This window comes from Herpailurus yagouaroundi, unplaced genomic scaffold (assembly GCF_014898765.1).
Source record: "Herpailurus yagouaroundi ecotype Mexico unplaced genomic scaffold, PumYag 190, whole genome shotgun sequence".
NCBI lineage: Eukaryota > Metazoa > Chordata > Mammalia > Carnivora > Felidae > Herpailurus > Herpailurus yagouaroundi.
The window spans coordinates 30,573,900-30,595,792 of record NW_024412421.1 but is presented as its reverse complement, the minus strand read 5'-3'; the positions used below and the strand labels follow the sequence as shown (position 1 = coordinate 30,595,792).

Below are 21,893 nucleotides of genomic sequence, written 5' to 3'. Positions count from 1 at the left end.
TATGTATATAATATGTATTATATAATATATAATGTATATTATATATATTATATATGTTATATATAATATATACTATATACATACTATATTATATGTTATAATATATATTAATACAATATATATTATCTATAATATATATAATATACATTATGTGTATATATTATATATATAAAATATATATATAATATTGTTGATGTGTAACTCCTTACTCCTTACCCCCCAAACAGTAGGGTAAGCTACATCTTAGACTCTCATCAAGCGATAGCATCCCCTTATCTGCTCCTCACTCAGTTGAAGAGTTTATACTCACCAGTGTATTTGCTGAATCCCTTAGGATCTTTCTTTTTTGGGTCACTATCTGCTAGAAGTTCTGAGTTGCTGAAAAATCGCAGGTGGTAGTGCTGGAGGCTCCACAAATTGCCACAGAAGAGCATATGGCTAGGTATTGAAGGACCTGATGGAAGGAACCAGTTAAAGATGGTCAGAAGTCACTCACTTTTGAAGGGCATTGATGATGTCTTTGCAGCCCCGGGAGGCAGAGACTGTTTTGTGACGGGCAGCAGAACGGTGTGGTGGCTGGCGTCATGAAGTCCTGGGGTTTGAAGAGGGCAGACCCTGATCACTAGACACAAGGTATAGGATGGGAATTCCTCCCCCACAGGACCATGCTTTAACGACTCCCTGTACTGCTGATGCGGTTTGTGCTTCCGTTTCCGGAAAGCGGTCTCCAGCCAGACATGGCATGCTTACTGCTAAGAATGTCAGCTAGAATCTGAATGGGCCCTCGTCAGGGATGCTCTGAACCAGTTTTGAAGTTGGTGGTTTTGGGGCTAATTGGTCCATTTCAACTTAGAGTCTGTCATTTCATGACATTATGGACAGAAATACTCTGAGAAGCTCTAGCCGTGCTTCCTTTTCTTGGTGGTGGGGGAGGAGATTCTGGTCAGTGTCAGTCTCTTCTTCTGCCTCCAAGAAACTTAATGCCTCTCCAAAATCCAGCTCACAATAGCTAAATGATCCCCCTTTTAACAAACCCCTGTAACTCCAACCGAGATTGTTTGGAATGGACAGCTAAGATTGTAGGGGAGGGGTCAGGTGTGTGTGTGTGTGTGTGTGTGTGTGTGTGTGTGTAGCTGGCTCTTGACTCATTGCCCATATCTACCATTTTAAGTAAGCGTAGGTATTTCCAGTAATACTGGCTGAGCTGTATAAAGACTGGTTCTTGCTCTCTCTGGGTGTTTCTGACCAAGGAGACTCTTCCTTGATTGTGTAGCCATTTGTTTTGCTTATAAAAATCAGTGGCAGTGCACCCTATCTGTTATGTCAATCAGCTTTAATGAAGGAGCCCACTGCATATGCATGCAGTGTGAATCCCCTCGCTTCTGGAGTCAGGGTGTCAAACTCGTTCAATAGCTGACAGCTGTGATTAGAGCCAAGCAAGACTCCAGCATGAAAGGAACTGACAGGAGTACCCAACTGCTGAAAAAGTAATAAGAAGTAGCCAAACTGACTTCTAACCAACAGTCAAGTTTGACTCACCGTGCATAGGAAATCAATGAGGAGAATATGAGCCATTTTCTCCTTATTGATTTTCACTTCTAATTATTCCTTGGAGGTAGCTTGGTTTAATTTTTATGCCCCCCCCTTTTTTTGGTGAATTATCCCTTTCCCTCCTCCCCCTCCCATCCCCTTACCCCTCCTTTTAACCTACAGTAAGTGCTAAATAACTTTGAACTTAAGTGAGAGAATTAATGTATATTCCTTTTTTCAAGTACTCTGAAGTGACCCCCAAATTTGTGGTACATACAAAGTCCACTGTTTTTCACAGAATTTTTGTCAAAGTGAGATGATTTTTTTCCCGAGGTCTCTCTTTCTCACTGGTGGTTTGCTAGTACTTTCTGCTTAGCCTGAACAAATTTGGGTAATTTGATAATTTTGAGTTTTCTCTTGGAATTTTCTCTAGCACCCCATACATCTGTCTATCTTCGACATTCATGCTAAGTTGGTAAATACTATAAACTGGACCATGGAATATACTTTGTGCCCATTTTCTCATAAGATAAGGCATTCTTTGTCAAACAGAACGTCTAGTACTTTTTTCACTCCAGAAAGTGAAATATTAGATTCTTTCACTGGATTCTTTGAAAATGCCCCTTAGTAGTAAGGCAAAATTAGAGGATGTCAATGATCTCAAGAAGTATTCCACATAATACGACCCGATGCCATAGAATTGCAGAATTATAGGCTTAGGGTTTCAGAAGATCAACTATTTTCTACTTATTAGGACAAGGGCACCCTCTAGGGTAATTCTTTCCAGGACTCAAGTGTCACATAAGCATTTGCTTGCCATAAAGGAATTCTCCCTGTTGGAATTAAAGGGTTTCCTTGAGCCCAGAATTTGGAGTTGCGTGCAGCCAGGGTTGATGTTCCTAGGTGTGTTTCCTTGACTAAAATAAATTCTCAGAGCTTTCATTTCCTCATTTATAAAAGAGGAAAGATAATATATACCTTACACGGTTGATATGAGATTTAAATCATATGGGTAAATGCCTGGCTTCTACCAGATGCCCAATAGGGATCATTTTGCCACATTTCTTTCTTGTGTCTTTTCCTTTCTTTAGTCCATCCTTCCTTTTTCTTTCCCTTCCTTTTCTCTGCTCTCTCCCTCTATCTCATCTTTCTCTAACCTCTTCCTCCCTACTTCCCTCCCCTGTTTGTTTCCTCTCTCCTTCTCTTCACCCTCCTTTATTCAACCTCTTTTTCCTTCATGCCCTTCCTAGAAAAAAATATCCAGAATTCATATTGTTGAATTTCTCACTAAAAGACCTCTTTCCCTTTCTTCTCATTCCCTTCCTCCTGTCATTCACTTAGAATTGTAGTTCATTGACCTCTAATCTCATTTTCCCACAAGTCCCATTTTATTTATTTATTTATTTGTTTGTTTGTTTGTTTGTTTGTTTGTTTTAAGTAATATCCACACCCAAGTGGGGCTTGCACTCACAACCCCAAGATTAAGAGTCACATAATCTACCAACTGAGTCAGCCAGGCGCCCCAACAAGTCTCATTTTTCAACTTCTGGCTCCAGTAAGCAGTTCCCACCTCAGTGAATTGCACTTAGTAGAAATTCTCAGTCTCTCAGGGTTGAGGACAAACTGTACATATTTCCCCATCTATTAATTTTGTTCAAAGAAGGTAGCGCTGAAAGGAGCAATAAATCCCATGTACTTTATGTACCCCTTCTTTTTTTCTGATAATCCATTCCCAAAGTCTCCCATCTATTTTTCAAGCTCTTGGATCTATTTAGTTTCAAAATGACTTTCATTGGTAGGTATCACACACAAAAAGTTAGATGCACAAAACAAAAGGTAGGTTGGTGAGTTACTACAAAGTGAACTCTTGTGTAATTCTCAATCAGATGAAGAAATAGCACACTGTCTACATTCCAGAAATGTCCACATGGCCAATTCCAGTCATTAACTTCCATAGTACACGGTCTGAAAAGCCTAAAGTATTTATCTGGCCCTTTACTGAAAAAATTTGCTAATCTCTATAATAGCCTGTTCCTTCTCTCTTTAGTTTTCAACTGATAGTTGAAAACAACAACAGAAACTTATCGCTTCTCAGCCTTTTGGCTAAGATCAAGTGAAAACAAAAATAATTATAATATTATTCAGAGTTTTCAAAGTATATAAATATCATATGTAAAATAACTATCATAGAAAGTGGGGGAGGGTAAGGGAATCTGTCTTAAGAGTGAAGATCTTATATTCCACTTGAAGTACTTAAGTATTGATTCTAAGTAGACTGAAAAATGAGGGATATAATCTCTAGAGCAAGCAATAAAAAAGGATACAAATATGTCAAAATAAAGTCCTAAAAATTGTTCAAATAATCTAAAAGAGAAAAGGGCAAACAGTAAAGTGGAAAACAAGTAGAGCAATCAGAAAGCAAGTAGTATACGTGTAGCATGAAATCCTGATATATTGATGATCGCATTAAATGTAAATAGTCTAAATACGTCAGTTAGAAGACAGAGATTGTTATAATTAATTTTAAAAGATTATCAATGATTTTTGTTTCTGGAAATTTGGAGTAGATGTACTTTCCCCTGTTCCTCTTATTAAATATAACTAAAACCCCTAGAAATTATACCAACACAAGAAGACTCTGAAAGAATCAGTCACACTGTCTAGCGATCTCAGGACCCAAGGAGTGACATGATTGTAAGTTACCTGGGTTTCCTTTTGCCTCATGTATTCTAGACTTGGAACTGAAGAAGCTGGTAACCCCAAAATCTGACAAACATGGAAATTTTAAAAAGCCCCAACAAATGCCTATTCTTTAGCCAAAGGACCAGGAAAAGGCCATTGAACAAGGCATAAACTTGTAGAAAATAAACATTCTACTCCAGCTAAATAGCACGTGCATGCGCGTGCACGCGCGCACACACACACACACACACACACACACACACACACACACACTAGAAAGGCCAGGGGGAGAGTATAGACTTCCACTCTCACCTTGTTATAACTGCCCCTCATCCTCTACCAGGATGATGTCAAAGAAGGCTCAGTAAGGAATCAGTTCTTTCATCCTGTTCAGAGTTAACTAATTAGGCACCTCCCCACCCTCTGCAGCAGTTTCAGTGAAGTCCATTGGGGGATCCTGGACTTCCATCTCCACTCTAGCATATGAATAATTAAATATAAACAGCTAAAATATACCAATAAAAAGGTATAGATAATTTGATTGTATTAAAAGAAACATGACAATTGTATGATGTCTATAAGTAACTGACTTCAAATATGATAATATAGGCATGTAGAAAATAAAAGGAGGGAAAAAGATATATCATGCAAACATTAATCCAAAGAAAGCATGAGTGGTTACGTTAATATCAGATAGAGTTTAGACCAAAGAAATTCACCAGGTACAGACAGGACCATTATATAATGATAAAATGGTCACTTCACTAAGAAGATATAGCAAGTCTAAAAATATATGCACCAAACAACAGAGCTGCACACTATAAAGCAAAAGTGACAGAACTGAGAGGAGAAGTGGGCATTTCCTCAGTGTTAGTTGAAGATTTTAACACCTCTTTCTCAATAGCTGATACAAGAATCAGGCAGAAAATCACCATGGATGGAAAAGTCAACATCATTAACCAATAGGAACTATTTGACATTTATAGAACAATCAATATCAGGAGAATCCATATTCTTTTCAAGTGCCTACAAAGCATGTACTAAGTTAGACCACATCCTGGACCATAAGACACACCTCAACAAATTTAAAAGAATTGAAATCCTACAGAGTATGTTCTCTGACTACAGGTAGGCTAGACATCAATAACAGAAAGATAATAGGAAAATATCCAAACACTTGGAAAATAACACTTTCTAAATAATCCATGAGTCACAGAGGAGATCTTAGTGGGAAGCCAACAAATGAGCAATGAATTAAATGAAAATGAAAATACAGCATACCAAAATTGGTTACAATTAAAGCAATGTTGAGAGCAAAGGTAGCAATACATGCTTACATTAGGAAAGTAAAACATCTTAAATTAATAATGTGAGCTCTCACAGGAAGGGCGTAGAAAAGAAGAGCAAAATCAAAGTCAGCAGAAGAGTCTAAATTATAAAGATAAGAGCAGAAATCAATAAAATTTAAAACAAAAACAATAGATAAACAAGGAGTCGGTATTTTGAAAAGATCAATACAATTGACAAGTCTCTAGCAAGATGGTCAAAGATAAAAATGGGAGAAAATACAAATTAGCATTATCAGGAATGAAACATGGAATTGCACTACGTACTCTACAGACATAAAAAGGACAGGGAATGCTGTAAATATCTCCACATACATACAGTTGAGGACTTAGATTCTGAGGTGGACCAATTTCTTAAAACTGCCTACCACAAAATTTACCCAATATGAAATAGGTAATTTGAATAGCTCTATACTATTAAAGACATTGAATTCATAATTTGAAAATTCCCCAAAAGAAATCTTCACTGGAGATTCACTATACAATTCTGTGAAATGTTTGAAAAATAATTAATATGATATATACACAGTCTCTTTCAGAAAATGGAAGGGTTTGGAAAACTTCCCAATTCATTTTATGAAGTTACCATTATGCTGATACTAAAACCAGACATTGACAGTACACAAAAATTAATAAAGGGAAAGAAAGAAACTATGAGCCAATATCCTCCGTAAATGGACATGCAAAATCCTTCAGAAAATATTAGCTAATAGCATCAGCAATATATAAAAAAATTACACACCATGACCAACTGGAGCTTTTCCCAGAGATGCAAAGCGGGCTCACCATTCAAAAGTCAGTCCGTGTAATCTGCTGTAACAGGCTAACAAGAAAAAAGCATAATGTGATTCTATCAATTGAGGCCGAAAAATAATTTGAGAAAATTTAATACTCATGATTTTAAAAAACACTTAGCACACTAGGAACGAAAGAGAACATCTATAACTTTACAAAGGCCATCCCCCCAAAAAGCTACAGATAACATACTTAATGCTGAAGGACTGAATCCTTTCCTCCTAAAACTGGGAGCAAGTCTTCTTTCATTACTGTGGCTTAACACAGGGCTGGAACTTTTAGCCAGTTCAAAAAGGCAATAAAGGGAAATAATAGGCAAACAGATGGAGATGGAGAAATAAAACTGTCCCTGTTTGGAGATAACACGATTGACTATGTAGAAAATGCCAAGGAACTTACAAACAAATAGAAATGAAATTCCCATGTATCAGTATAACAAAACATGAAGAAGACTTGTATGCTGAAAACTACAAACTTCTGATGAAAGAAAATGAAGAAGATCAAAATGAATGCGGGAGAGTATCAATTCTCTTCAAATTAAAATACTGACTTAGCACCATTTCTTCCCAAATCCCAGCAAGGTATTTTATAGATATAGAGAAGATCATTCTAATATATATATTGAAAAGCAAAGGAAATATAATGGGTAAAACGATTCTGAAAAGAAGAATAAAGTTGGAGGAATCATGGTACCCAATTTCAAGACCCATTACATAGTTACAGTAATCAAGAACGTGTGGTATTGGTGGAGGGATAAACATACAGGTCAACGCAACAGATAGAGAACTCTGAAATAGTCCCACACAAATATGCCCAACTGATTTTTTGACAAAGGTGCAAAAGCATTCAGTGGAGGAAACATAGATTTTTCAGTAAACGGTGCTGGAGAAATTCAATATCTGTAAACAAAATAAGCAACAAAACCAAATCAAAACAAAACAAAATCCTTGACTTCAGGCTCACACCTTATGTACAGATTAACTCAAAATGGATCACAGACTTACATGTAAATATAAAATTTTTATAGTTTAAGAAAAATAAAAAGCGTAAGAGAAAATCTTTCTACTGCAGAGTGAGGCCAAGAGCTTATAGACTTAACCCCAGAAGTGCAATATGAAAAAGAAAAAAATTGATAGATTTAATCAAGGTTAGTAACTGTGAGAAGTCTTGTCAAGAGAATGAAAGACAAGCTACAGACTAAGAGTGAATATTTGCACATCATACATCTGATAAAGGATTAGTATCTAAAATAATTAAAGAACTCTCAAAACCCAACAGTGAAAAAATGGATGATCCAGTTAGAAAATGGGCAAAAGACATTTCATTGAATAGGATATACTGACGACAACTAAGCACATAAAAAGCTGCTCAACATCATTAGCCATTAGGGAAATGCAAATTAAAACCACAATGAGGTAGCACTATACATCTATCAGAATGGCTAAAATAAAAAATGGGGACAACACCAGTGAGGATGTGGAGAAACAATCACTAATACACTGAAGTTTCATTTTGTGTGGTTTTCTCTGTTTTTTTTTGTTTTGTTTTGGCGTGTGTGTGTGTGTGTGTGTGTGTGGCTTTCTTTGTATTTATCCCCCTAGGGGTTCGTTTTGCCTCGTGAAGCCTTGGCTTGATGTCTTTTGTCAGTTTTAGAAAATTCTCATCCTGTGTTTTGCTAGTTTCCAGTAATTTAAAAAACGTTTTTTTTTTTTTGAATGACCAAAGACTCTGAGATTTATGTAAGGGAGCTGGCTGAAAAAAAATTTTTTTTTAAACGTTTATTTATTTTTGAGACAGAGAGAGACAGAGCATGAATGGGGGAGGGGCAGAGAGAGAGGGAGACACAGAATCGGAAGCAGGCTCCAGGCTCTGAGCCATCATCCCAGAGCCCGACGCGGGGCTCGAACTCGCGGACCGCGAGATCGTGACATGAGCCGAAGTTGGCCGCTTAACCGACTGAGCCACCCAGGCGCCCCTGAAAAATGTTTACTTATGGTACTCAGCATGTATGTTCCTGTGTACACAATTATAAGTATGAAAGTAAACAAAATAACACAACTATCTCTACTATTTCCTCTTTATTATACCCTAAATGATCTCTAGTTGGTTCTTACTCTCAGGATCTACTGATTATCATTTCATGTATGTTAGGCTAATTTGGCTAGAAGTTTTATCTTCCAACTAAACCTAAGTCAGGATGTTAGCAGTGAAATATTCTCTTCAGATCTTTAAAAATTGAGGATAACGGCTATGGGATGATGGGGCAGTCTGTGGTCGTTCTATTAACATTAATAATCTGTCATTTTTTGTTGGGTGGGCGTAGTTTTCCAAGCACTTTGTTAGGGCCTGTCTCAGTTGCCCTCGCAATGACCCCTTGAGCCTGGCAGGTTTACTGCCATTTTGCAGATGTAGTCTCAGGCGAAACAGATGACAGAAAAGGATCCAGAGTGGTAAATATATTATTTCATCACGGTCTGGAACTTCCCAGGATGGTTCTGACTCTGTATTTGGGTGCCACACTATACTCTTCAGGTTACCTAGATGGCCCTATGCTCTTCTAGTTCTAGAATATCATAGTCCTTCCATGGACACAATAAGTAGTTGAACCAGAAACAAAGTTGAACTTCTTTGTTTTCCTTCTGTGCTATTATGTCAACTGCATACAGTAGAGAATAGGACTTTGTTACCTGCTTGGAAAGATGAGCGGGGCAGGGGATGGGGGGGTCTCATCTCCCTCCCAGTTGACTCTCGCTTCATTAGAGCTCACCAGACGTCCCAGAAAGATCCCTATTGTAAATATTTTGGTTGACCGCTTCTCTTGCAGCTGACTCAGGAATAGAGATGGGTTGTCTGCGGATCCTAGAACAAGTTCTGGAGATGGTGAACAGATGGCCAAGCAGAATTGCCATAATCCTCGATAGCAAGAGGCAGCTTACCTTGTGGAAACTTGGGCCTCTCTTCTGACGACTGTAGGGATTAAGAGAACAAGGTAAGTGAGGAAGAAAAACAGTGGGTACTGAGGCCCATGTTTTTGGAAGGCGAAGAAATGCAGGCTGTGTGCCTAACATCAGAGTCCTCCCCAACATAAATCATACTTATATAGGGTGATCATTCCTTGATGGAGGCTTTGAGCTGAGACTATGGGGATGCAGGGAATACAACTGTGAATAAGATAGAAATCCCCCCAGCTTTGATGGCATCTGCAGCCTAATGGGGGACATAGTTAATAAACAAGTAATTACATCAAGCTTCCTCATGGAAGCAGTATGGGATGCAGTTGAGGCACGTAGGAGGTCATCTTGACCCAATGTAAGGGAGTCCTGGAAGGGTTCCTGGAGTTAGTGACATCTGAGCTAAGTCACAAACGAGAACCAGACACTTACGAAGTGAACAGGTATGGAGGTAGAATAGAGGGAAAAGCCGTGCAAGAACATGAAGACATTTGAAAGAACCAAAATTATTGCAGTTTGCTATGACTTTTAGTGATGGCTTTAGCATACAGCATGGGGAAAAGGTTTCTCTAGGCAAAACCTCGTATTCCTTTGGTCAGTTGGGCCCAATTGCATTTGCTTCAAGTATAGAGAATCACCATGAATGACCCACTCACTGCCCATCTCTGACCCTTTACTAGGGCGCTCATTTGAGAACCCTGACTTCAGAATGCAGGTGAACTCAGATTTCTACAAATTGGCCTGGCAAACTGTGACTCCGTCCCCTCTCCCCGAGGTGGACAGTGCCCCCCAGTGGAAATGAAGGTGAGCGCTCCTCCTGTCCCCCACTGGCCGGGGCCACACTGAATGTACATGTTTGCCATTTCCCTGTGAGGTTGCAGCCGACCAAGGGTCTGCAAAATTGCCTGAAATTCTGAAAGCAAATAATGTAAGGAGAGGACTAGTTCCTATGAATAGCAGACATATTTTATTATCTCAATTGTAATCCTTTTAACATGACTCCAAAGCAGTTCTCTGGTTCAGAAAAGTTACAGAAACGATAGGGGAATGAGAACTATATAAAAAAAAAAAAAGTGAGATGTTTTATTATTTCTCTTTCAACCCACCCCAGGACATTGATTCAGCTTAGGCCAATGGAACGGAATTAGTAAGTGGATGTGCTGGTGTAAACAGTTTTAATAATAGAAAGTTTATTATTTTTTTGTCAACTCACGTAAATACACAGTGGACAGTAGCTCAGGAGTGGTATGATTTTGAAATGTTACCCATTGTCCAGTCTTTGGCATGGATATATCTGGGATCAAGATAGAATAAGGAGGTGTGTGTGTGTTGGGAGGAGAGGGGAGTCATGGCCCAGGTCACGGTGTCCCAGGGCCTGGGATCCTTCAGCACACACCCAGTACTGCCTCCCCAGGAGGACAGCTGGGATCCTTGTTCCAATTGCATTACGATTTCGAGAATATTCCATCTCATTGAGCTGTTCCATAAACATTTCAAGATTTAAGATGATGCTAAATGATGTGGACAGAATTAAAATGCTTTAAAATGACATAAGATGGTGAACTCTATAGCTGCCTTTCTTTTCGCCTAAACAGGAAGAATGGCAAGTTAGGGGAATGACCCTGTGTTACTTTTCAGAATCCTCTAGATGGTGCTGCTGTGATAGCTATTGGCCGGACTTTCTTTCTTTCTTTTTCTTTCTTTTTTTTTTTTTTAGCGCTTAACTATCAAACCAAATATTTAACTTATTAAATGTCTTATAGTTAATTGCTAATATGATACTATTGGTAATTTATACCATCACATTTACATTACATTCTCTTAACAATAGTCTATGCACATAAATCATACAGCAGAGTAATTTCAAGAATTGAAATACATGTACTTCTCTGGTCATTATTCAATAAAATTAAAGACTTGCATGTGTGGATGGATTTTTCCACACACATTAAAACTGGCTATAGGATTAGCTCTTGACTACCTCTCCTTGTGTTGGACAGTACAGGACAGTGGCTTGTACATAGTAGTTGCTAAGTTAATGTTTATCAAAGGAATTGATTCTAATTTGTTTTTTCCCTTCCACTACTGATTGGAGATGAGGTGACCAACTGGATTAAGCTTTTCAGAACCCCAGTTGGAGATTGCTGCTTATCTTTGCTTATCTTGCTAACGAAAAGGTTGGGAGGCCATTTTTTTTTTCTGTATTTCTGAAAATGGCCTGGTGGGGGTGTGGGGAATGTGTGTATGTGTATAAAATCACTTCTTTATTTTAAAAGCAAATTGGTTTTCAGGTTGGTTCCATTGAAATGCAGGAATGGTATGAAAATTGTGTTTGATAATTGCTCGAGTCTTAATCAAGATTTTATTAAAATCAATATTTGATATGCTACTCAATTTAATTAAATTAAACCATAGAGAAACGAGTAATAAATGAGTTTGAAAATCAATCACGGATAAGGTATGTTTCTTTTAATTAGTTTAACGTAGAGAATGTTGGGTTAAGCAATTGCTGACCACAGAAGGAACAACAATGAAAAAAATCACCACTTTTGTTTATGCAGTATGAGCGACTAATATTAATGAGCACATTCTCTGTGCCAGGCACTATGCTAAACATTGTTTATTAAGTTTCTTCATTAATTTTGGGACAAGTTTTAGGAGGTCTGTCTCCTTAGTTGATGATTCAGACCTGGGTTTGAGCTATCATGAGGGTCCTGGGCCATTTAGCCAGGAAATGGCAGAGGTAGATTTTAACACAACAATCAAGCTTTTGCCTCTACCTGGAGTCACTCAGAAATAGGAAGAAAAAACATACTTTGATTAGGATGAATTTTAGAGAAGTGCATTGGTGGTAGTTTTCTTTCTAAAAGAAGTGTTGCCTTTATAGACGAGTGATAGATGAGAGGGGGGAGAAATCCTAAATCAAAAAGCGTGAACGTTGACTTAGCAGCTCAGAGTCTCATAAAATACCAGAGAAAGGAAAAGAAAGAAAGAAAGAAAGAAAAGAAAGAAGCAAAAGAAAGAAAGAAAGAAAGAAAGAAAGAAAGAAAGAAAGGAAAGAAAGAAGAAAGAAAGAGTGTTTTATTTTCCTGGACAGACACAGAATACAGTTATTTACCATATAATTTATGCTTATTGGGAAAGGCAGAGATTTATGGCTTTAGTAAAAAAAAAAGCGTTCTAATTGGGATTAGCTGATGAAAAAATGGTGGCACTGGAGAGGGAGAAAGGAGGAAAATGTGATTTCGGTTGAGGTGTTTCTTCTCTCCTGGAATGTAACAAAAGGGCTAGTGTTCCACACCGGGGCAAGAATCACACTTTTAATTAGGCCGTCGGAGTTGGTGCCTGTATTTTTGGTTCTCGGTCTTTTTAGTCATCCGTGGAACCAACTCTAGGAAACTAAGGCTATTCTTGTTAAATACTGTCGGCGATGAGGACGAAACTTCAGCTTGCTGAAAAATCTCCCTCAATTTTATTCAGCGCTTGTTTGGTGGGATGAAAATAAAACCCAGCAACAATCACAACCGTACAACTGCACAGCTTCCCTGCCATAGACCTAGAAGAATCTGTCTGAAGGCACTGCTTGCTAAACTTCAGTCACGATTTTTGCCCTCCCTGCGCGTCTTGTGTTACTTAATATTTTCCTTGAAAATGGCTCATTATAAAACATCAAAATTAAATACGGTTGTTTTCGAAGGAAGCTTTGTTTCAATGCCAAAAGTGGGAAACCAGAGTTCGTTTCTCTAAGAAGGATAGGAGTGAAAAGAAATACAGTCAAATCAAAACACGTTATCAAATTTTAACTCCAGGAAAGTGTCCAGAGGTCATAAAGACATACTTGCACCAAACTGAGACTTCCTCTTTGACTATATCTGAGCAATAAAAAAAGATTGGGAAAGGGAATAATGTTATCATTATGTGAATCAATTTCATCCAACAGTGTCTATTTATCACCTAAAATCATATTTCCGGGCCCAGGTGCATCCGTTAGCTTTTGTGATCAGTAGCCCACGTATCTTTGTCTGTTGCTCATGCGAAGCTTTGCCCCCTTTCTTTTCTTCCCTGATTCCCCCCCCAGTCACATCTGAATCTTGGTCTCTGCCCAGATAATTCCCCTTACCTCATTTCTGAACATATAGAGAATTCCGTTCAGCTAACACACGGGATGGAGGGCAGATTATAAAGTGAATAGTTTCCATTGCTGGTTAACGCTACCTTTCTCCATCTATACTGTTTGAGATACTTTTTCTCCAACTAGATGTGGCAAATTTCCAATAATAGTAAAGTAAATGTAGTGAGTGACATGTCTCTTTACCACCCTGACCTTCGTACACCTGGTTCCCCTACACAGGAGACCACCGTCACCATGTTTTATGTATTCTTCTGGAGATGGTCTGTGTATGTGAAACTTTACTTGAACCTCTGTGTCTCCCTAAATTTCACACAAATGGAAGCACACCCTACATGTCATTCTACGGTTCACTTTTTTTTTTTTACCCAACGATATTTTTTGGATGTAGTTTCATATTAGTATATGTAAGCCCTCATCCATTCTTTTGAACGTTGCATAGAAGTACTCCACGCATGTAACTCTTCCCCTTTTGATGTGTACTTAGATTATTCCTGTTTTACAAATAATGCTGTAATGTCCCTGCATAATTCTCTTTGGGTCCATGATGGGCAGTAAGAAGTAAATCTGCTGCTGGACAGTACTCACTCAAATGGTTAGAGATCTAATTACAATAATTAGAGAGGGCAAACATGATCATATTTCTTCCCATGAGAATCCCATGCTATTTCTTCGTCCTCACCCATAATATGAACTTGTCTTTGTCACGGTGCCCCCCTGCACAGCATGAAGCATCCTGATTTGTACATGAAGTTATGGCCTCTAAGTTATGTTTGTTGTGTGCGTCTGATCCTATTTAATCTTCCCTTGTCGCCATCACATTTGAAACTAGTTGTGTCGTTTTGTTCTCGGTGCCTGTCTTTGATGGATGACAAGCTCCATGAGGTCAGGGAGGGACTTGGTGTTATGGAAAAACCTTAAACTTCTCTGGCCTTAGGAAAAAGGACCGCAATATCATTTTAATGGCAAATAGATGCACGTTCCTAAGGGAGCTCGAATGGGGAATATGGAGGGGGGGAAAAAAAAAAGAAAAGGAAACCAGCCCATGAGAGTTGGGGTTGCTATTTTTGATCAAGTTGGAATTGGGAAATCCCAGGAGTCTCCTAGGAAATCTTGATCCCACTGGAAGATCATCCTGCTCTCTTGGCCAAAGAGCAGGTCTGTATTTTTGTGCACATAAAACTTGCAGACCCACACAGAGGGCCAGTCCACCTTCTGGCTTCGCCTGCCATTTATTATCATTCACAAGGTGGTGTTAGATGCTCAGCTTTTAAAAGAACTGGCTTTTCAGCAGTATTTTTACCCTTGAGAGTATATGGAGAGAGCTCTGTGTTGTATATTAATCAGAGCTTCCACGACTCTTTGAATGGTATTCGAAATGTGTCTGGGAGTGTGGTGAATGAACTATGCCCAAAGTGTGCTCTATTATTTATTACACAGGAGTCTTTCCATCTGAGACATAGGCTGAAATTAAAGGAACCTAATACCTACTTTAATAACTCAGCGTCCTTCCCAGTTTCTGCTCCTTATGCACTCCTGCCCCCAAAAGCTTTCTAGGATTTGATACCTCTTAAGAGTCCATTTGTCTCTCAAATCGTACTAAAATTTGTATTTCTAAATTCCCCACTCTTTCTGTGGATGTGTAGCTCTCAGTGCACCCCATGCTGTGCAGACATTTAACAATCACGCCTAGAAGCTGTTCCTTCTAGAATTCCTTCCATCCCTTTTCCCAGATGGCAAGTCTTACTCATCCTACAAAACCTGGTTCAAATGTCATTTCCTCTTCTGCCCTCCCTGACTGTCCCAGGCGATGAGTCACCCTCTTCTCTGTGCTCCCACCATCTTCTCTGTGTACCTCGACCGCAGGCATCTCAAGAGAGCAGTGTTGTCCCCAGGAGGGCAAATGTGCATTCTTGGGGAACAAAAAATATTATTCTGTTTATGCATAAAACACAAATACACACAGCACACAGCCAGACAGCATATAAATTTCCATGCTGGCAGACAGATTAGGAAAAAGATGTCTAAATATGCTTATAGAAAACACAAAGCGTACATACATGCACAGCCCAAACATCTGCCGGCTGCCTCGGTTCACCTGGGTGGTACCATGCACCCATCCCCTTTCTCTTCGATTCGGGTGGCCCTGCTTCCTCCACCCCAAACCAACTCACGAGCCATAGCCCTTCCATTGCCCGTACTTATATAGGCAAACCTCAGGTCTTCTTCAAGGTCAGGTGCGTCGTTCTGTAGTACCTGCGTGTTTCTGTATTTAACGTGTATAAAACCACTTAACATGCAACCACTGTTATTAGGTTCTTTTTTCTGTGTCACTGTCAAAGTCACTCGGTGTCGTGCCCCCTTGTTCCACCTTCCCCGTAGGCCCTGTGGTTTTGGCTGTGCGATTTTGCGGAGCGAGCTGACTTTTTAGGAATGCGTATGTTGTGTTACATCAGAACCGACGGTACTTAGATGTTGGCAACTCTGAACTAATGGCTCAGTTTGGATTTCAGAGAAGTTAAGTTGATCTTCAGCTGAATAGTATTGAGGCTTTTTATTTTCCTAGGGGGCATTTTGAAATAAGGGTGAAATAAGTACATTGATACATATGCGTAGAATTGCCTCACTGTAGCAGCTCAGATGTGGGCCAGTGCAGCTGAGCCCTGCTAGTGACACAAACAACCAGCAGGGGCACTGTTACAAATGATGTGGGTTTCTAAAAAGGTGAATACCTTCTAAAGTTCTGAACAAAACAAAGTATACCTCTGCAGTTGCTTTCCCGGAAAATTCATTTAAATTAACCCCGTGCACCCCCCCGCCCCCCGTATTCATAACTCAGATGGAATTTGCTTCTGGCCGGTTATGTATAAACATACTTTTCATCTATAGGAATGGCATGGGGGACAGTCCCCTCTAGGGGACAGGGAAGCCCCTGCCCATCATGTGACAACCCACCTGCCCCCACAGATTTCCAGCACGCCCTCTGGTGAACCACTGGCCCATTTCCACGCACTGAAGATAAGCTATAACTATGTAAGTTCCTCACGCAGGCTGAAAACATAAGTATACAGAGAAAGGAAGGGAGAAAAATGATTTAGCACAAGGAAGGGTAGGAAAAGTTCAAATGTTTTTTCTGACAGTAAGTGAAATAGGAGTAACTAGTTTTGTATGACCTAATATCCTTAGGCTGATTGGAAGAAATACAGCGAGATGAGTGCCGTCCGCTGGATGTGAGTACATTCGTGACTTCAGACTTTCCGGTAGCCGCATTTAAAAACAAGGTAAAAAGAAACATGTAGAATCAACTTTGCAAATGACAGTATTTAGTCCAACATACCCAAGGCAATGTTTTGTCAAGAATGTAAGCAATATGAAAAGTATGTTAATCAGCTAGTTTGTATATATTTCTTGTACTAAGTCTTTCTAATTTTGCACTTAGAGCACCTCTCACTTTCCAAATGCCCAAGAGTTCTGTATTTGCTCCCAGCCAAGGAGCTCCCGATCTTATTGGGTTATGACAGTGCTTTAAAGTTAAAACATTAATTCTGTAGTTTCTCGGACACTATTAAGGGCGAGCTGAGAAACCCCCGCTCACGCCGCCTTAAACAGTAAGAACGTTTGTTCTCTTTCTTAAGTCAGGAGGGAGGCTGTGCCCCAGGGGTGATTGTTCAGCAATTCGTGCCTTCATCAGGGATGTGGGTTCTTTCCGTCTTTCTCCACATGGGCTGTTCCTCTCATGGTTGTTACGATGGCATCTGGGAGCAAGATGGTGGCTTCGGTTTCCTCGTTTGTGTCCAAAAGGGGGAGTGTCGCTCTCCCGCAACTTGAAATATCCCTTCTTTCTTTCAGTCTTATTGGGCCCAAATGCCATGTCCCATGTGGCTCACACAGATCACCAGGGTCAGGCTATTGGCCGTTCTTGTGACGGATGCGGGGATGCCTTTGGCTGGGCATTTTCTCTTCATTTGCTCGCAAAAGAGACACCGTTTCTTACCCTATTCTTGCTTTCTTCACTCATTTACCATACCTCACTGTGTCTGTGACGTCCTTGTAAAACCTGGACTCCCATAATTTTTGGCCGAGCCACACGTGCAACATTGCATTTGATTCTGATTTCAGGGGATAGAAAGGATGGAATGCATTTAAGGGACAAAGAGAGATGAATCATAGTATGTCAGGAATGTTGAAGGGAATGGGGGTGTAGACCCATGAGAAGTGGGGGCTGGACGTGGGGATGAGGCATCTTCCACGTCTTAAGACGGTGTGCCTGCTCGTAGCAGTGTAGCTGCCTCTAATTTGTTCTGGAACTGGAAGCCAGATAATTAAGTCTGTTAGAATAACGCCTATGAGAAGAACAAATAAACTGTGACCGAGGCCAAGGTGCTTGTCTAAGAAGAAAGTATTTCAACATCAATCCGTGAACTTGGTTACCCTCCTTCCATCTCTCACCTGATCCCTCCTCCCATGGCTTGAGGCCTTGTGCTTAGTTCTGGGCACATAGTGCAGTTCTTAACCGTTTTTTAGAATGATAACAAATTTATGAATGATGGTTAGTAAATGACAACATTAATTAATCTTTATTGATGATCTGAGCTAAGTACTAATTTATCTGTTGTCTTCTTAAGTCCTCACCAAACCCTATGAGGTAGGTGCTATTTGCGTCTCTGGCGTACAGATGAGACACTGAGGCTTGTGAGATAAACGAACTTGCCTGGGATCCATGCCAGGACTGACCAGTCTCTGAACCTAGGATGTTAGCTAGCCCGGGAGATACTAGAGGACTCTCTGCCCTCTTGATGTGCAAGGTATTAGAAAGAACAAGTGTTCTTCCTGATTCCCTGTGATGCTGCTGGGGTTCGTGGCTGAGACTAAGGGGTCATGACTTGGATGTGATGTGGCTTCTTTTTCTTTTTCACTTTCAGAGTGGTCTGCTCCTCTCGGGGATGTGCGGGATTATTTTACCAGGGGTGACGTTCTTAGTTCATTTTGTGGGCTCACACCTGTCTTCACTCTTGTCCGGTTTTGCTTCTTTGAGCCCTGTGTGCCCTCACGTGCCCTCACAGAGTAGTGCACACCGTGGAAGCGAGTCCACATTTATGAAATCAGGCTTTATCTGAGGGCAGTGGGATGCCAGTAGTACAGTTTTTAAGAAGGGGAGCGCTTTATAATTTATAAGCATTGCTCTGGGCTGTTTTGGGGAGATGGAAGGTGAGAGTGACCAAGGGTGACAGAGTTCAAGAGGAAGCTCTTTCTTGGGGGATGTCGCTCCATCATCTCCAGATCTCAGTCCCATTCCTTACAACGCTGAAGTCCTCTGCGTCATATGTCAGGGAGATGGAGAGAATGTGTTCAGAAGAGAGGGGATAAATCAGCCAGTGCAAGCTCACTCTTTGACTTGGGAGATGTGTGTTCATTTCCCTAAGGCACTTTTCACTTCTTGTGTCTCTGCCCATCAGCCCTGAAGCACCCAGATTTTAACACTGTTTTGGCAGTTCATGATCCAGTGAATAACTGGGGAGAAATGAGAAAGTAGAAATGCTAGGAATTAGGAGCGCCTGGGTGGCTCAGTCAGTTAAACGTCTGACTCTTAATTTTAGCTCAGGTCATGAACTCAGAGTTTGTAAGATTGAGCCCTTCATTGGGCTCTGTGCTGACAGCCAGAGCCTGCTTGGCACTCTCTCTCTTTCTCTCTCTGCCCCTCCTTCACTCTCTCTCTCTCTCTCTCTCTCTCTCTCTCTTTTTAAAAATTTTTAATGTTTATTTATTTTTGACAGAGAGAGAGAGAGAGAGAGACAGAGCATGAGTGGGGGAGGGGCAGAGAGAGAGGGAGGCACAGAATCTGAAACAGGCTCCAGGCTCTGAGCTGTCAGCACAGAGCCTGATGCGGGGCTTGAACCCACAAACAGCGAGATCATGACCTGAGCCGAAGTCGGATGCTCAACCGACTGAGCCACCCAGGCGCCCCAGTCTCTCTTTCTTTCCTACAATAAATAAATAAACATTAAAAAATCCTAGGAATTATAAATCCTTCCAGGACAAAACTAGTGTAGGCCATTACTATTTTATGGAAGGAAATTGAGGATAGAAGGATGAAACCTTGCTCAACTCCAGAGCAGTTATAACAGCTAACGCTGACCAGGCACTTACTACATGTAGAGCATATCATACACATTATTTTACTTAATTCCCACTACAGACATGCGAGGGACTATTCCTGTTCCCCTTCTTTGGTGAGTGCTTTGAGGCCTTGAGAGGTCAAGTGAGGTTCTCAAGGTCACAAGGTAGTAAGTGGCAGAGTGTAATTCCAACCCGAGCTGTCGGACTCCAGAGCCAATACTTTCCACTCTGATGACTTTGGATCCCCCAATGTTCAATTCAAGAAACCCGAGATCGTCCCTTTCCACAAAACAGTCGATGCCGTGCTGTGAAATGTGTAGCAACGTTGCGGCTCCTGCCTAATCGCCCGGTAGCCCTGGCCAAGTGTCACGTAATCCAGATCGCATCCAACATGGACATCCGTGTAAACGCGTAACGTCGACATTCCAACGTGAGGAGCGGCATCGAGCAGCACCATCAGTTGTCAAGCGAATGGCCTAGCGATTGAGTGCTAAAGCATCTCTACAAGGTCTAAATAAATAATAATGTGGAAAGAGAGCCGTTTGCTGGATGCAAGACGCCAGCTGTAGTTTCAAGGAAATGTTGATTGCATGCTTTAGGAGCTACTCCACAAAGCCGTGCTCCAGTGTGTGTTTTCCTTGTAAGGTAGCAGGAGAGAAAGAGACACTTTTATTTTTGCCTGCAGTTTATTGTTTCCTCCTCAGCAGCTGTGCCGACGTGGTGTTGATTATGCAGAGAAGAATTATTTTGATTATTGACAGTTGGCATTCTTCTCGTAATTTGGAGTTCTTCATCTCTGGTTCACTTCCTCACCTCCTCTCCTGCCCACACGTGTATAAAAACCTTGGAAGCTCTCGCTAGGATTCTTACGCACGGCAGCTGTGAGCAGCGATGGAGTTGAAAGTTCAGGGGCAATTTGACACGAAACTCTTCCTCCTGGTCCGTCCCTTCTCTGAGCATCGCTTCAGAGCAAGGGAGCCGGTGGGCTCGTGAGGTTCGTCGGAAAGGCCTGTCCGTGAAGAAGCCAGGTTCCCTCGTGGGCCGCCTTGCCCCTGCATCTCTGTCTGCTGGCGGGCGCCCCCTCTGTCCCAGCCACGTCCGTTCAGAGCTGTGTGCCAGTGGAGTGCTGGTTGGGGCTGGCTCAAAGGAATGGCCTGTGGGAAGGATCCCGGGTTTTCCTTGGAACAAAGCCTGCTTAAGAAACAACGATGATCTTAACAAAACAGAAAAGATCCCCCCCGGAGGTAATCTTCACATGGTGCATGTGACTGATTCCTGTGGAATCCTCTGTCACCTCCCCTTGCCTACCTGTATTTCAGCCTCAGATAAGACACACTCAAGTGGCAGACTTCCACCTCAAAAGCTTTCTCTCTCGGCCAGGAGTTAATGCCCCTGGGGATAAACCTCCATGAAGGGGATCAGAAGAAACCAGTGGGAAATGGCTCAGCTTCTCTTCTTTCAGGTGGGCAGTTCTGAGAGGCACTTTGTTTGCTTCTCAGACACCCTGGCCAAATCAAACCATGTTGCCTGCAGCAGTGACCCCAATGTACTTCCTTGTCTCAGCTTTTTCTCTTTCCCTGGATCACCTCCCAAATGAACGACATGTACCCGAGTCCTTGTCTCAGGCTCTGCTTTTGGGGAAATACAAAATAAAGCAGTGACAGTGAAAAGATTATTCTTCCCTGAATTTATCCCTCTTTTTTCCTTTCCCAGATCTTACTCATTTGTATTGTTTTGGGGTAAATACTGAAATCTATTCTTAAAAAAAACGTAGGAGTAACATAGGTACATTGAAAAAAATGTTTTCTCTATTTGTACACATATGTACGTGTAGGTTTTTATTTTATACATGTTTATATATGTATGTATATGTGTATATATATTATTTATGTTACAATCATCCCTTCGTGGAGACAGTACATCATGGACAGAGCACAGTTTTGGATCAGACAGACCTGGGATTGAACGGTGGCTTCGTAGCATTCAAGTCTTAACGAATTTGGGGTCATTATTTACCCTCCCGAGGCCTTAGTTCAAGCTCCTGTAAAATAGAGTGAGCATTATTTACAGGGCTATTATGCATATTAATCGATGTTGTATAGGTAGCACGCTAGCATGTCTCTGAGCATTTAGCAAGCACTTAGTGTATTTCAGTGATTATTATAAAAAGCAAAGCAAAACAAACGTCTCCACCAAGCTGTACGTACTCCCCCTACTCCCTGAGGGGTTGGGGCAGGGAGGAGGAGGAAACCACTGTATCTGCTATGTGTCTCTCCAGAACTTTTCCCATGTTTATACAAACTTTCTAAAAATGTACGTACACACACACACACACACACACAC

The 21,893-nt window shown here is 40.8% G+C and overlaps 1 long non-coding RNA gene across 5 annotated transcripts in view; it reads left to right on the top strand.

Moving 5' to 3' along the window:
• Positions 1-21,893, top strand: part of LOC121009831 (uncharacterized) — a 147,205-nt gene that overhangs the window by 852 nt on the left and 124,460 nt on the right. For 3 of the 5 annotated variants that reach the window (XR_005780851.1, XR_005780848.1, XR_005780847.1), the window contains exons 2-4: positions 9,178-9,342; positions 16,323-16,466; positions 16,620-16,714. This is a non-coding gene — a long non-coding RNA (uncharacterized LOC121009831). Of the gene's footprint in view, positions 1-9,177; positions 9,343-15,815; positions 15,951-16,322; positions 16,467-16,619; positions 16,715-21,893 lie in introns of all 5 variants that reach the window. The other 2 variants (XR_005780850.1, XR_005780849.1) reach the window with 2 other exon arrangements.